This window comes from Chiloscyllium plagiosum, chromosome 29 (genome assembly GCF_004010195.1).
Source record: "Chiloscyllium plagiosum isolate BGI_BamShark_2017 chromosome 29, ASM401019v2, whole genome shotgun sequence".
NCBI classification, from domain to species: Eukaryota; Metazoa; Chordata; class Chondrichthyes; order Orectolobiformes; family Hemiscylliidae; genus Chiloscyllium; species Chiloscyllium plagiosum.
Window position 1 is genome coordinate 8,690,057 of NC_057738.1, and position 6,783 is coordinate 8,696,839.

At 40.4% G+C, this 6,783-nt stretch overlaps 1 protein-coding gene across 1 annotated transcript in view; it reads left to right on the forward strand.

The window, feature by feature from the left end:
- Positions 1-6,783, forward strand: part of LOC122564357 (putative 2-hydroxyacid dehydrogenase SE_1879) — a 52,249-nt gene that overhangs the window by 5,027 nt on the left and 40,439 nt on the right. The window lies entirely within an intron of this gene.

Sequence of the window (6,783 nt, forward strand, 5' to 3'; positions counted from 1 at the left end):
CGTTGGAGGCTGAGGGGTGACCTTATAGAGGTTTACAAAATTATGAGGGGCATAAATAGGATAAATAGACAAAGTCTTTTCCCTGGGTTTGGGGAGTCCAGAACTAGAGGGCATAGGTTTAGGGTGAGAGGGGAAAGATATAAAAGAGACCTAAGGGACAACATTTTCACGCAGAGTGTGGTACGTGTATGGAATGAACTGCCAGAGGAGGTGGTGGAGGCTGGTACAGTTGCAACATTAAAGAGGCATTTGGATGGGTATATGAATAGGAAGGGTTTGGAGGATATAGGCCGGGCACTGGCAGGTGGGACTAGATTGGGTTGGGATATCTGGTCGGCATGGACAGTTTGGACCGAAGGGTCTGTTTCCATGCTATACATCTCTATGACTCTATGTCACAGAACAGCTGCAGGACATTGCTCACCCTCCCTCAGAACAGCCAGAGTTCATAGTACAAACATACATTGATAAGGATAAGGTGATCCTGCAATTGAATTTAGGAAATTAACAAGCAGAACCTGTGAAGTAGTACTCTCCAGATTACTCCCAGTACCACTTATAAATAAGTTCAGAATTAGGAAGATATGGCAGATAAATAAATGGCTGGGAAAGTGCAAGATGGAGAGCTTTAGATTCCTGAAACACAGGGTCTAGCTCTGGGGGAAGGTGACACATGTAGAAGCTGGACAGGCAGACACAGCGAACGACACACGCGCAGAGGGAATACTTTGCTGGTATTGTTGAAGAAGATTTAAGTTCACTCTGCTGTTGCTTGCGAGCCAGCAGAGAATATTAAAACATGATATTAAAAAAAGGTGCAGACATGCTGGGAAAGGCAGATAAAATTTTGAAATGTGGATGTAGGTTTGCTCACTGAGTTAGAAGGTTCATTTCCAGATGTTTCGTCACCATACTAGGTAACATCTTCAGTGGGCCTCCGGGTGATGCACTGCTGATAATTCCTGCTTTCTATTTATATATTTGGGCTTCTTTGGATTTTCAAAATTCCCGAATATTACGAGAGATTGGTAAATTAATAAGTGGAGTCAGTAGTGGAGAAAGTAATTAAGTCTAAAAATTGGGGATACACTTCAATGTATGTGATTGATTGGTGAGTTACAGACACGTATTGCTTTCTGTGATTATGATGTGGTGGTGGTAACACAGGCCTGGCCGAACAGAGGGTAGATCTGAGTTTTAAATATTTCTAGTCACAAGGTGTTCAGAAATACTATGAAAGAAAGAAAAGGAGAAAGGGTAGCGATTGTGGTATGAGTTTGATGAAAGGATGTTTTAGAGGGTTCAAGGACAGAATTGCTTTGACTAGAGCTAAGGAATAAAAATGGTGCAGTTATATTGCTCAGCATAATATATAGACCAGTAGATAGTAGGAAGGATGTGGAGAAACAAACATGCAAGCAAAGTATAGTGAGATCTAAACAGTATAGTTATATTTGGGACTTGGTTCTTGGGAATGAGGTTGGACAAGTGGATCAAGTGACAATTGAGGAGTATTTAGGAATGGGTGATTATTGTAGCATAATAGTTTAGGATAGAGAAAAAGATTATATAGGACAGTGAAGAGTTCGGATGAGAATGGAGTTTTGTTGGATAGACTGAAACTAATGTTGGAAGAAAAATAGTGGTTCAATAATGAGTGACTTTCAAAGAGGTAATGGTTTGGTCACATACACTCGCAAAGGGGAACATTGAACAAAATTCCAGTTTTCCATGTTTAATAAATAAGAGAGAAAGTCAGTCAAAGAAACTAAGTGCCTAATGGTAAGTGTCAGTTAGTAAATGCAGTTGAGAACCAAGCTAAATATCGAGGATGTAGAAGGGAGGCAAGACAGCAAATGAGAAACAAGGAGGGATTATAAAAAATGACTGGCAGTTAATATAAAGAGGAATCCCAATGTCTTTTATAACACACCTACAGTAAAACAAGTGATTAAAAAAAGTAGGGCGAATTAAGCACCAAGAGAGAGGATTTATACTTAGAGGCAGAGGTATGGTTAAAGGCATTGAAATTAATATTGTGCATCTGTCTTTATCTAACAGGCCTTGGTAATAGTGGAGGGAACTCAGTCACAAGCAAGAGTTACAATTGATAAGGAGGCAGTATTAGACAAGTTGTCTGTACTTAAGTCTAATAAGACAAGGGGACCATGTGAGGATACTGAAGAAGAGTGAGTGTGGAAATTAGAGGCATTGGCAATTATCTTTCAATCTTCTCTGGATTGGGACTTTGGTCTGGAGGGTTGTAGAATTGCAACTATTCCTCCTTTTATCAAAAAGCTCATCAACTCAGCAGTTAGAATTCTAAAAATTAACAACCCTCTCAGTAAAAATAAAAATTCTTTTCTCAGTGACGTTCCCCTTAATTTTAAGATTGTGTCCCCTGGTTCTAGACATCCAAACCTGTTTCTAACCCGTCTATTCCTTTAAGTATTTCCCAAGTTTTAATGAAATCATCTCTCCGTCTTTCAAACTCTAGAGAATACAGCCCAGTTTGCCCAATGTCTCTTCATTGGGTACTCCTGCCATCCTGGGGACCTTGATGTACTCCCATTATGACAATATCTTTCCAGACTTAAGGAGACTAAAAATACACACAGTACTCCACGTATGATGTAACCAAACATTTGTGTACAATTGAAGCAAGACTTCACTATTCCTCTCCTCAAATCCTCTTGCAATACAAGCCTAATATCCCATTTGCCTTCCTAATAGCTTGCTGAATCTGCATGTTAGGCTTTAGTGACATATTAGCAAGGACACCTAGATCTTTGTACATCTACACTTCCCAATTGCTAACCATTTAAAATAAATACTCTACACACCTGTTTCTCTTACAAAAGTGGACAACTTAATCTTTTTCCATATTATGTTCTATCTACCATGTCCTTGCTTGTTCACGAACATTGTCCAAATCCTCCTGAAGCCACTTTATATCTTCTTTGCACATCACTGCTTAGCTTTATATCATTCATAATTTTAAAGTCTTACACTCTGGTTCTAGCATCCAAACCTGTTTCTAACCCGTCTATTCCTTTAAGTATTTCCCAAGTTTTAATGAAATCATCTCTCCGTCTTTCACACTCTAGAGAATACAGCCCAGTTTGCCCAATGTCTCTTTATTGGGTACTCCTGCCATCCTGGGGACCTTGGTGTACTCCCATTATGACAATATCTTTCCAGACTTAAGGAGACTAAAAATACACACAGTACTCCACGTATGATGTAACCAAACATTTGTGTACAATTGAAGCAAGACTTCACTATTCCTCTCCTCAAATCCTCTTGCAATAAAAGCCTAATATCCCATTTGCCTTCCTAATAGCTTGCTGAATCTGCATGTTAGGCTTTAGTGACATATTAGCAAGGACACCTAGATCTTTGTACATCTACACTTCCCAATTGCTAACCATTTAAAATAAATACTCTACACACCTGTTTCTCTTACAAAAGTGGACAACTTAATCTTTTTCCATATTATGTTCTATCTACCATGTCCTTGCTTGTTCACGAACATTGTCCAAATCCTCCTGAAGCCACTTTATATCTTCTTTGCACATCACTGCTTAGCTTTATATCATTCATAATTTTAAAGTCTTACACTTGGTTCCCACATTAAAGTCACTGATATATATAGTGAGCAGATGGACCCAACTATTGATCCAACTATTGCAGTACTGCACAAGTCATAGCATTTATTCCTACTGTTAGCTAAGCATCAATCCATGCCAGTGTATTACCTCCTCCTACCCCTAGTGATTTAGTTTTTCTAACTCAATTCCTGTTTAGTTCAGAAGACTTCCAGAACTTTACGAAAATTTAAATATGCTACCACTGTGAGCTTTACTTCAATTTTGTTAGTCATGTCTTCAAAAAACTCCAATAATCTTAAACACAATTTCCCATTTGCAAATCCATGCTGACCAGTCAGATCACTAATTAACCAGATTTGTCCATTCTTTAAAATGGACTCTAGCATTCTCCCAACTCTAATGCAAAATTAACAGTCACATAGTTTATGTTTCTCTCTCTCTCACTCCCTTCTTAAATAGTAGGGTGAAATTTGCTGCTTCTAATCCATAGGAATCATTGAGAATTGATAGAATGTTTGAAAACAAGCACAAGTGCATTTATTATTTCTATACTCATTTCTTTCAGAATGATTGAAATGAAAACTCAGCTCCTGGGGATTTATCAACCCTGTTTATTTCCCCAGCATAGTCTTCTTGCACAAGTAAATTTCCTTTAACTTCTCATTCTCCCTAACCACTTGGATTTCTGGTTCTAGAGATTTCTGATATCTTCCTCAGTGAAAAACAAAGTCATCTTCGAGCTTCTCTGCCATTTCTCTAATCCCTATGATAAATGCTTCAATTCTGCCTGTATTGGACCCATATTTGTTTAGACAAAATGAATTAAAATTGTTGTATGCTGTTTTTTTTTAATTGAACTTAAAGTAAAACACTGTACAAAATAACCAAGGATAAATCAGTGGGCTAATAATCCAAAAGAGAGATTACACAGAACTAGAAAATGGAAGTCAGTTGAAGTGGAAAGACTACTGAATGTTAAGTGCAGTTATTTGCTGTTTCTCTTGTCAGGATTCATTCCCGGTCTACTAAAATACTGGACTTAGCACCTCACTGTAAATTTTCAAACTGGACACAATGAACCTTACTAATCTTTTACCAAGCTTCAGCTGTAAAAAATGTGAATAATTCAAAGTGAACAACATATGACTGAAGTTTTACATATTAACAACTCCTCCACACCTGTCCTGTAGTTCATTGGTACACAAATGGTTTTGTTGGTGGAATTAATGATCATAGACACCACCTCCCCAACATCTAAATTATAGAATTTCAAAATATGATGCAAAAATGCTGCTTTTAAACAGTGTTTAATTAAGTTTTCAAGAATATTTAGAGTAGCAAGTTGAATATTTCAATGATATTTACAGTGATGGCACATCAAATAATTCCAGGACAAAAGATTAATTTATTTTCCAAGAGTGTACTTGAAGCCATAAAAAGCTTTTAAAGGGGGATTCAAGATGGTGGCGACACAGAAGGTCTGCTTTGCTGAGCTCTGCACCAGACCCCAAACTGGGGCACTCACCTTCCCTTCACTGTCCAATTTGTTGAAAATAGCTCTTTCCTGACTGTTGGAACTACTTAGCACCAGTTCTGAACAGTTTGGTACAGTTTAAAAAATGACTAAGGGGAAAGAAGCACAGGGCTCGCATCAGGCAGGCACCCCCTTCCCCCCAACAGCAATGGATGCACCTGTGGCCACGGCGTCAGCCTCTGCGGCCGCCCCAGAGGACTCACCTGAGAGCGAAGCCTGATCTCGCAAACTTCCAAGAGAAGGTCGACTCGTCGATGGAAGAGACCTAGACCAGGCTTGAATTGATCTCGGTCATGCTTCAAAGGTATGACCTGGAGATCCAACGTCGGGACGGGGGATGCAGAGCAACAGGCTGCAGCTTCTGAGACTGCAGCCAAATCCTCAGAGGGCTGGGTTCAGGCCCTGGAACATCGAGGGCCTTGGAGGAGCAGGTCAATGACCTTGAAAATCGAGGTCATTGGAAGAACATCCAGTTGCTGGGGCTTCCTGAATGGGAGGAAGAAGGCCAGCTTGTCAGCTTTCTGGAGCAATGGCTCCCACAGTTTCTAAGGCTGGAGGTCAAGGTAGGCCGGCTGCAGGTCGAGCAGGCCCACTGGGTCGAAGTGCGCTGGCCTGGCTCGGACCAGCGCCCCCACCTGGTCCTAGTGCAACTGCTGCATTATAGAGACTATCAGATGATGCTAAAAGCCTCTCGAGCTCTGGGGAAGGATCCCCAGGCTAGGTCTATAAAGGATCATGAATTATGCTTTTTTAGGACTTTTCTTGGTTGCGATTCGCCTTTGATGAGGTAAATGCTGAGGGACCTGAATATCCAGTACTCCGGCAATATTGCGTTTCAGCCACGGAGGGTCCATGTTCAACTTTGATTCACCAGAAAAGGCAAAGGACTTCTTGGATGCTCTAAAATAGATTGATTGGCCTGAATTATATGGACAATTATTCTATTCTGCCCATTTTTTCCTATAATTTGCCTGGTTTACTTGGTTGTCGGGGGGTGATCTTGATCTTCCTTTTAATATGTCGGGGTCATAATTATCTCTGTTCCTTTTTTATCATTCCCTTTCTCTTCTCTTCCCCTCCCCGTCTCAATATAACTGCCCTGGAGGTAGGGTCAGGCAGGTATAAAATTACCCTCTATGCAGATGACATCCTTCTCTTTTTAACCGATCCAATGACATCTGTGCCCCGCCTAATACAAGTGATTAATCTATTTGGTTTGTGTTCAGGATATAAAATTAATTTCATGAAATCAGAGGCCATGCCTGTGGGGGTCTTACTATTATATCCAGCTTTGAGGATAGAACCCGTTACTCCTCCCGGTAGTCACAGGGAGGTTTTCGGTATGAAGGCATTTTTATTACCCCGGTTTTCGATCAATTATATAAAGCCACTTACAAGCAGCTGCTAGAGAAAATCAGGCAGGGCCTTCAGAGTTGGGAAGGTCTTCTGATATCTTGGTTGGGCAGGATAGCTCTGGTTACAATGAATGTTCTTCCTCGCTTATTACAGTCCCACGAGAATGCTCCCTTTGCTGCCAAGGCAAGCACTGCACAGGCTTTACAGCTGGCTTGGATCTTTTATTTGGCATCATAGGCGGCCTCTTGTTAAGCTGGATAAATTGTAGCTTCCACAAGAAAG